We start from the raw sequence: 10,847 nt of genomic DNA on the forward strand, positions 1-10,847 counted from the left end.
GAGTTTTTCAAAGTTAGTCCAATAGTATTATCTAGTGAAACTTGTAAATCGGCTAACTTTCTGAAGAAGCAATTGTCAATTTTGTCATTAGTTATCTTAAAAAATAGCCCCGATTGTAGTTTTATTTGGAGTTATTTTTAAACGGTTGAATGGAAATATACCAGTATTTTCGAAACCACTACGTGCATTTTCTGCTTTAAAGTCTTTATTTGCAATAAGGTATTTTTTTATGGCAGGAAACAGTTGGTTACTCAAACTTTAATAAGAAATTCTAACCAAGTAAACTTTTGCAAAATGCTTTCATTCTGCTTTTGCAGTTTTTCAAAACTCCAACATCTACTTGCAAAAAAAGACTCGTGTAAGCTAGCAATCAGAGTAAAATTATGTTCTTTGTTTCAGGTAATCTTTTTAACTCAAAATTGATGTGAGAGGCATGGTTATGATGTGAGAGGCATGGTTATGATGTGAGAGGCATGGTTATGATGTGAAAGGTATTAAAAATAAAAGTTTATATCTTTGAAGTTTGTTTGCATGAACTAAAAAAACTGAACAAAGCCACTCTATTAAGTTTTTGCTTTCCATCCAAACTGATTTGCTGGTAGAGTAATAAACATCAGAAGCCTTGAACCCAAAGTTTTCATCAAAATTTGACCTCTGAAAATGACTTGGTGTGGTAGGAAATTTCCAAACGCATCGCAACAAGTTAAAATTGTAGACATTTTTTTTTCATTTGTTAAGGCGAGTTGTGCTGGATTTTTAATCCTTTTTGACAAACAATGTTGACTTTACTTTCATCACAGTTAAACACATGAAACGACTTTTCGTTTAAACTATGCTCTCCATAAACAGCGTCAACTTTGGTGAACCACTCATCAATAATTGTCGGTTGCGAAGACACTGCTCTTATAGCTTGCATGTTAGTAGCCTTTTATTTACAAATGTTTTTTGCATATTTCTTCATAAACCCATAGTACCAAATTCGATTTGGTTTACCGTCTTAAATAAATAAGTTTTTTTGATTCTTTCAAATAGTTTTTAACCACAGTTATAATATCATTTTAGTTTATAATATCTTTTTAGGTTGAAGCGAACGTCGCTCATAAACTGTACAAGTCCAACAATAAGCCTCTCCGTTACTTGGTTAATTGCTCTTTGCCTACCAACGCCAGCAGCTTCATTTACTCTTTTTAATTTCGAAAAAAATAGTTGTTTTAGGAATGTTAAAGCATAAAACATCATAAAGCTTTTGAATACGACATTTTTTTATTATTCATAGTCTCAATACAAAGTATAATTATTTCATGTCTTCACGGAACTGTTTTTGTAGAAACATAATTTTTAATAAAATACCGTGTAAAAAAATAATCTTGTTGTTTATTCTTATAGTTTATTCTTGTAGTTTATTATCATATTAAAATCAATTGAAATGTTTGTAAAAATGATTGAAATGTTATCCACTTTTTAAAACGTTTGCTATTTTATTTTTGGGTTTAATTAAAGACTCTGCGAGGGAAAACTTTTGACCTTTTTGGTTATGTCAATTAATTAAATTTATCGTTGCGTAATTTATGTACATTACCTCATCTATTAAAAATTTTCTAAAGATGTTTTTTTTAAAAACGTGGTAAACTATCGTAGCAAGGAAAACATTGCAATAAAAGTTTTCTTAAAAAAATTCCGATGTTGAGCTGGAATTTGCTCGAAAAGTTTAGACATCGACAAAGATATAGAAGTCGATTCGAGTATTCAATGTAGAAACCGTAAGTATTAATATTATAGTAATATATACTATAATATTATATTAATATAATATTATAGTGAAATAATATTAATAGTCGATTCAAAAAATATAACAATTAAAAAAAAAAGCATTCATTACTTATTTATATTTTTTTGAAAATAGTAAATTTAGCTTTTAAATTCCAATTACATGTCATTGCGGCCAAATACTACCACGCATGCACACAAATCTATTAATTCTTTTTTTTTTTGTTGTTGTTGGGGGGGGGGGGGGTTATAATTTTTTATTATTAAAAAAAAAAAGATAAAGTTTTTAAGATTGCAACAACTTATAGCTAAACAGGGTAGCAAAAAAGAAGGTTCAAACAGGTTGTAGAAATCGTTTTAGACTGATACCATCAGTCTAAAACGATTTAGACTGATGGTATCAGTTTTAGACTTTGACCAACCATCGAGGTATAGAAGAAACGATAACTTTACTTTGCTTGTAGTTTTTGTGATAATTACTTCCCGATAGTAAAAACGTTGTAAAGAAGCTATTCAATAAGCCCTTGGTTATTGTTCTGACACCGGATCCCAAAGTAAAATGGCTATTCTTCCGACATACATACGCAGTATTCATACACATGTTTGTTAATCAAATTTTTTAACGAAAATAATAAAATAAGTCATTATTTTTACGCAAAAAATGTTTATATTCTTTGATTTTTTGCGTTATTTTTATATTGATGTAGTGCAATGGATGTTAAAGTCATCTCTTGAGATGCGGCAGTCAAGGTTGCGGGTTCAGGCAGATTTTTTATTTTTAATTTTTAAGTTTTATTACGAAGTAGTTTTATGTTTTTTAACTATTGTTGATGTTTATATATTGTTATATTTATTTATTTTCATCTTTCAAAGTTTAATAGAATAAGTGCATCAATGCGTACATAAATTGACTGATTTAAACGTAGTCACAATGGAGAATACTTACTTAAATAGGGATAGGCACTGTGGAGTGTAGTATACATCGACAGACTTAAATAGGCATAGGCGCAGTAGCGTGTACATGCATTGACTGACTTAAATAGGGAAAGGCGCAGTGGAATGTACATACATCTACTGAAGGTTTAGGTTGGGGCTGGAATTCTTTAAAACAAAAGAAAAATATTTATTCAAATTGAATTTATAAATTAATTTTGTTTATAAAAAAAATTATAAAGTTAAATTAAACACGAATTTTAAGTGAAATTGTCAAAATAATTAACGATAACTTATGTTTAAATACGCGCGTCAAAATAATTAACGATAAATTATGTTTAAAAACTAAAAAAAAGTTAGTCGAATGTGCATGTATGTCGGAAGAATAGCCATTTTACTTTGGGATCCGGTGTCGGAACAATAACCACGGCATTCAATCAACATTTAGAAAAGTAATCGATTAAGTTACAGCTTTTAAAACTCTCAAACCACATTTCAAAACTTTCCAAATTCAAAATCCAAGGTCGCCGTTTTGACTTTATCCCTCGAATCATTATTATACTATAAAAATCTACAAAGTCTACGAAGAATTCTTTCTTCATAAGTCAAAAAAAAAAAATTCATTCTTATGACTATGAACACTATTAAATTCCCTTCCGGTGTCATGAAATAAATTAACCCCCATAATAATTTAACTGCCGTTGCGTAAAAAGTTACCCGGTGAGTTAATCTATTTCGAAATAGATTAACTCCCCTTGAAATAAATTAACCCCTGTCGGCGAAACAAATTAACTCCCCATAATATATTAACTCCCTTGGAACAACTTATACGAATTACAAAAAAAGTTTTAACTTGATGTTTTCCAAATGTGTTGTTTTTAAATCTGTTAATTAGTTATTGATATGGATATAAATTATATTTCTACTATTATTATATCATATATTAATAGTGGCAATATATATATATATATATATATATATATATATATATATATATATATATATATATATATATATATATACATATATATGTATATATACATATATATATATATATATATATATATATATATATATATATATATATATATATATAAATATATATATAAATATATATATATATATATATATATATATGTATATATATATATATATATATATATATATATATATATATATGTATATATATATATATGTATATATATTTATATATATATTTATATATATATTTATATATATATATATATATATATATATATACATATATATACATATATATACATATATATACATATATATATATATATATATATATATATATATATATATATATATATATATATATATACATATATATATATATATATATATATATATATATATATATATATTTATATATATATTTATATATATATATATATATATATATATATATATATATATATATATATATATATATATATATATATATATATATATATATATATATATATATACAGTAGTGGCCAAAGAAATTAAGGCAGGCTACGTTTTTTAAACTTTTTTAACTTATTTTTTATTTATGGCATTATTACCTTGGATACAAATAACTTTTTTATTATATTTTAATTTTTAAAGATATTTTGATTTATTTTACACCGTCAGGTTGCCATAGTTGTGATATTATGGGTAAAAAGCGTGATAATAATAACTTTGTTAAAGGTAAAATAAATGCACTATTTTCGGAGGACTATTCTCAAAGTAGTATAGCAAAACAATTAAAAATATCAAGATGTCTTGTGCAAAATGCTTTACGTGTGTTCAAGACTATTCAAATCGCAAAAATTATGGTAGAAAATGTGTGAGTACATCACGAGAAGACCATTTTTTAAAGAATGTTGTTAAAAGTGAGCCCCACACAACATCTGCAAGGTTATCACAACTTGCTATTGAAAGGGGACTTACTATTAGTTCGAGAACAATTAGAAGAAGGTTTTGTTATGACTTTGGTCTACTTGCAAGAAGACCAGCTAAAAAATCTTTATTAACTCCATCTCAATTACAAGCTAGGATTAAATTTTGTAAGAGTTTAAAAGACAAGACACTGGAATGGTGGGAACGCGTAATGTTTACAGACAAAAGTACGTTTCAACAGATTAGAAGCACGGGCTATAATTATGTTAGAAGACCTGTGGGAAAACGCCTGAATCCAAAGTATACCATAAAAACAGTAAAACATCCTCCTTTAGTCATGGTATGGGGAGCAATCACAGAGCAAGACCGATGCGGGTCGCACATCTTTAAAAAAGGTGAAAAAGTCAATGCACAAAAGTATCTAAGTGGATCGAAAGATAAAGTGAAACTGCACACGGAAATTACTAAAACCAGCATTTTCCAGCAAGATTCAGCACCTTGTCATACAGCTAAAACAGTTAAGAAGTGGTTTACTGATGATAAAATTAAATTATTATCTAATTGGCCTTCAAGTTTACCCGATTTTAATGTTATCGAGAACTGCTGGAATATAATGAAGCAGAAAGTTGCAGCACATCAGCCAAAATCTGAAGAACATCTTCAAAAAGTTAAAGAAGTGTGAACTAATCAAATCACTTGAGAGTTTTGTGAAACATTAGTACATAGAATCCCAAGAAGAATACAAGCTGTGCTTGATAATAAGGGACATCCGACAAAGTATTGAATTATAACATTCAAGTCATTTAAACTGTACTATTGCTATAATTTGGTGCTATAACTATTATTTTATTGAATATTAACAACTTGTGATAATTTTTATCTATTTTTTTATTTTTTTAACATTTTCTATTGTGTTTATTCAATAAAAAATTTACACTACAAATTTTGAGTTATTTTTTATGATGTGCCTTTTTTGGCCACTACTGTATATATATATATATAAATATATGTAGGGGAAGTGGGGGCATAAAAGTCCCCGTAACGTTTAGAATAATGGAGTATAAAAATAAAAACGGCATGCGTTTTTTTAACAATGCATTTCGATAAACACATCATTAAGCTTTAAATTGCTGCAATTAAGAAAAAAATAAAACGGTTTTTGAAAATATTATAACACAAAAATTAGACTTAGTGAAAGAAACGGTTGTGTCCCTATTGAGAGGCACAACCGCACCATAAAATATATATATATGTATATAAATATATATATATATATATATATATATAAATATATAAATATATAAATATATATATATATATAAATATATATATATATATATATAAATATATATATATATATATATATAAATATATATATATATATTTATATATATATATATATATATATATATATATATATATATATATATATATATATATATATGATTCCAAAAAATGTGGACAAACTTCCCGCCTTTTTTTTCTCCGCGTAAATTTATCAATTTTGATTGGCTCGCATGCCATTTTGTAGAGAATTAAATTCTCTACAAAACTCATTTATTTTATATTGAGTAACAAATTTGACATGATGAAAAAAAATACTTCGAAACAAGATGACGTAAGAAAGCGAGTGTACGAGTTTATTGAAATTAACCCAGAACTTTCCAAAAACGCAATTGCAAAATATTTTATGATGGAAAGTATTCCAAGATCTACGCTCTACAATATTCTAAAACGAAAAGACAACAACATATTACCCGAACGACAAGTTGGAAGCGGTAGGAAAACAGTTAAGACGACAAAAAAGAAGATCAAACAATTGGAAAAAAAAATCGACCATCAACATGGAATCAGTCAACGTTCTTGCTAAAAAACTCAATGTCAATCAATCATACATATGCAAAACGATAAAGCAGAAGACAATCATTCATTATCATAAAAAAATTAAGGCTCCAAAAAGAACTCCTGAACAACAATCTCTTGTTCGTCCAAAGTGGTCTAAATTGGTTGAAATTTTTCGAAAAAAAACAGGTGATCATTGACGATGAATCATATTTTGGAATAAGTTATTGTAATATTTCAGGAAACCGGATTTTATTCATCAGATGTTACTACGACACCAAATGATGTTAAATTAAAAAGAAAATTCAAATTTGAACGAAAATTATTGGTTTGGGTTGCAATTTCTCCAAAAGGATTGTCAAAGCATTATGATGCACCTTCCGGTCAAGCTGTCAATGAAAATGTGTACATAGACAAGTGTTTGAGATCATGTTTGCTCCCATTTATAAAGACTGTTCATAAAGATGATGAAATAGTTTTTTGGCCTGACCTTGCATCATCTCACTACTCAAAAAAAGTTCAAGAATTTTTGAGGTCCAAAAATGTCGAATATGTGCCCAGAAGTCAAAATATTGCAAACGTACCAGAATTGCGACCTATTGAAGATTTTTGGAATGAAATCAAGAGAGCAGTATATGCTAATTGTTGGGAAGCTAAAAATTTGATCCAACTGAGGAATCTATCAACTACTGCTTCAAACATGTTGACATTGAGCGCGTACATCGACTCGGTAAGGAGAGTTTTACAAGAGTTGATACAGTTCGCAGACAAGGAATGGAAAATTTGTAATTTTTTGTAATATTATTACTCTATGAACATTGCTCTTTTTGAAACATCGTTCAAAACTTAAAAAATAAGTCATCTTTCTAAAAATATTTTAGAATTTAATTTGTCCAGAATTTTTGGAATCACATGTTATATATATAGATATATATATATATATATATATATATATATATATATATATATATATATATATATATATATATATATATATATATATATATATATATAGGGAAGTGGGGTCATAACAGTCCCCGTAATATTTAGATTAATAAAATATGAAAATAAAAACGACCTGTGTTTTTTTATTAGTGTATTTCAACAACCAACAACAACAAAAAAAAGCTTTTAATTTTAGCAATTTAGAAAAAAAAGCAACAGTTTTTGAAAATGTTATTAAACAAAAATCACAAAAATCGCTGGGGGTATACTTTTCATGGTACAATTTCTACAGGTGTATCATTTTTTGTTTCTACAGTCTTGTCAACTGTTTGAGCGTTTTTTCTTTTTTTAGTTTTTTAGCTTTTATAACCATCTTTTTTGCCAGTTCCGCTTTATATGGTGAACTGGTGAGTTTTGCCCTTTTGGCATTGTTTGCGAGTTTGCTGAGTTTTCTCATTACAAAAATACTTACAATTTCTGCAGGTGAAGCAATTGTGAAAGAAGCCATAGATATCGAAGACAAAGTTTCCGATTCAGAGCAAGATGTCAGGGATAATTCTTGCAGTGAAATAGTTTGTGTTTGAGACTTGGTAGTTAGATTTGGTGTTGCAAATAACAGTAACACAATTTTAACGTGCTTTCATTATGAACTCCATATTTTTTGTATGTATTGCATGACCATCTAATAATAGCAGTACAGGTCTTTTTGGATGGCATTACAAAGGACAGAAAATGGTCAAACCACTTCAAAAATATATCTGTTTGCATCTAACCACTAGGGTGATATGATGCAATAGTACCAGGAGGAGCTTTTTCGATAATATCAACATTCTTGGGAGCTCTAACACAGGGGAAAATAATCAAGGGGGGCACTTATATACCAGAGGCACTCATATGCATTTTGATTGTTATGATTTTCCCTCATTCAGCTGATGTTAGAGTTCCAACTTGTTTTTTACCCCCTAGCAATTACTTTTGACACTTTTTTTGGTACTGAAGAAATTCCTGTCTGGTTAACATTATATATATTATTTGGAGTTATGTTATTTTCATCTATGCTTTTAGTCAATAGTTCAAAAATTTTATTCACAGCAGGTGGGTTAAACCCCATTGCTCTAGCTCCAGAAGTTCCCTCTGGGATACGCAAAGAAATAACAGGATTGCGTTTTAAAAAGATTTCTGCCCACTGGTAGCCTACCATTCCTGTTTTTTTGTTAAAGCTATGTGGCATCTTGTTCTTTTCAGCTAGCTAAAATGCCAATTTTCTCAAATCTTTCATTGTAACTGGAAACAAGCGACTCTCTAGAAAAATTAGGTATTTAGTTAACTTATACTCTTGTTCAAGGTTAAAAACTGATTTAAATTTCCCAAGTTTTTTTACTGCACAACTACTTAGTTCTAAACTCCCTTGCTGAAGTCTTTTTACTCTGTCTCGCAGTGTCGTTGTTGGGATACAAAACGTTAATGATGCCTTCTTATACCCCATTTCCTTCTTTATTACTGATTCAATAGCTGCTTTCATTGAATTTTCTTCCCAGAATTGTCAATTAGTTAGACATTTGTATTTTCTAACTTTTAGGTAACTGTATGCACAAAATAATAATTTTTTCTCTATCAAAGAAAAAATATAATAACAATATATAAATATACAATATGCATCTATATATCTATCTCTCTCTCTCTCTCTCTCTCTCCATATATATATATATATATATATATATATATATATATATATATATATATATATATATATATATATATATATATATATATATATATATATATATATAGAGAGAGAGAGAGAGAGAGAGAGAGAGAGAGAGAGAGAGAGAGAGAGAGAGAGAGAGAGAGAGAGATATGTATATTTATACATATATATATATATATATATGTATATATATATACTTATATATATATAATGGAGTTTATATAGCTAACTAGTATATATTAATATACACACACAAATATATATATATATATATATATATATAGAGAGAGAGAGAGAGAGAGAGAGAGAGAGAGAGAGAGAGAGAGAGAGAGAGAGAGAGAGAGAGAGAGAGAGAGAGAGAGAGAGAGAGAGAGAGAGAGAGAGAGAGTATAGTATAGTATAGATATAAACTCAATAACCTTAGAGAATGGTTTTGAAGTATTAGTATCAAAACAATAGTAATAGTAGATCGAAACAATAGTTATAATATTGCACAAACTTCTACTAATACTATTATTCTACTAATACTATTGTTTTGATCTCCTTTTTATATATATAAAGGCTTGTCAAAAATAAACAGTTATAAAGTAATTTTATTCAACGCTCACTAAATATTTATATATTATATATTTTAATATATATAATACTAAATATATTTTTAAAAGATTTTAAAATAGAATACTTACACAATTATGTAGATATAATTGTAAGTTAAATTACTTAAAACGCGTATTATAGGGGGTTAATTCATTTCAGTGCGGGTTAGAAATACTTAAGCCCCCGGTTAATCCATTTCGCTATATTTTAAAATAATTTAACTCCCGGGGTAAATTTATTTCGAAATAGATTAACCGGGGAGTTAGAATGTTTTAACCGGGAGTTAACTTTTTGGGGAGTTAATCTATTTCGCGTCACCGGCTTTGTTCACACTCTAGATCGTCTATTATATCTCTTTTAGTAGAACTTTTATTATTCAACATAAGGTTTTATGTTGAATTTATAATTCAACACCATGCTTGGATCGTTAACTCAAGAATAATGAATATAAATTTTCTAAAGAAATTTAATTTCTGCTTGTTTAGTTATACAATTAAGTGCTGGAATTCAAAAGAATAAACAACAATTTCCACGGTCTTTTTTGGAGAATAAACTGCAAATGTTTATATTTTTTCATTTTTTTTATAATTTTCTTATTTCATTTTTTTATAATTTAAATAAATAATCGCATAGATCGATATAGCCCGGTTAGCTCAGTCGGTAGAGCATCAGACTTTTAATCTGAGGGTCGCGGGTTCGAGTCCCTCATCGGGCGAGTTCTTTATTAAATTTAAGTTTATGGTGAATTGATGATATTTGATAACCTTTTCAAGAACATTTCGCTATGCATTGTGGGATCGCCTGGGGAATACCAAAGTATAAAAATCAAATTTCGCATTACAACTATAAGTAGCTTATGTTTAATGTTGTTCTTATTAATTTAAACTTTTAAAATTTATTAATGGACTTAAAGACAGAGTGTTATGAAGATGACTGCGGAAATTTATTAAAAGTTTTAATAAATGAGTTTTCTGTGAAAGGTCTAAAACTTGATAACAATGTAAATTTGCTTGTTACCAATCCTAGTGATACCGTGATCACTTAAATACTCTTGAAGCTTTAATATAATCAATTCTGCAAATTCTTTGGTTTTTTTCAACGATGGTATGATTCGTACTTTTAGTGTTGGAAAATTACTATTATCTGCAAAATCAATATTTGA

General features: G+C 28.0%; 1 non-coding gene across 1 annotated transcript; it reads left to right on the forward strand.

The window, feature by feature from the left end:
* Positions 1 to 10,327: 10,327 nt before the first annotated feature.
* On the forward strand, positions 10,328 to 10,400 carry trnak-uuu (transfer RNA lysine (anticodon UUU)). The gene has a single exon. It is a non-coding gene; the product is annotated as a tRNA-Lys (tRNA).
* Positions 10,401 to 10,847: the final 447 nt, after the last annotated feature.

This window comes from Hydra vulgaris, chromosome 01, assembly GCF_038396675.1.
Source record: "Hydra vulgaris chromosome 01, alternate assembly HydraT2T_AEP".
Classification (NCBI taxonomy): domain Eukaryota; kingdom Metazoa; phylum Cnidaria; class Hydrozoa; order Anthoathecata; family Hydridae; genus Hydra; species Hydra vulgaris.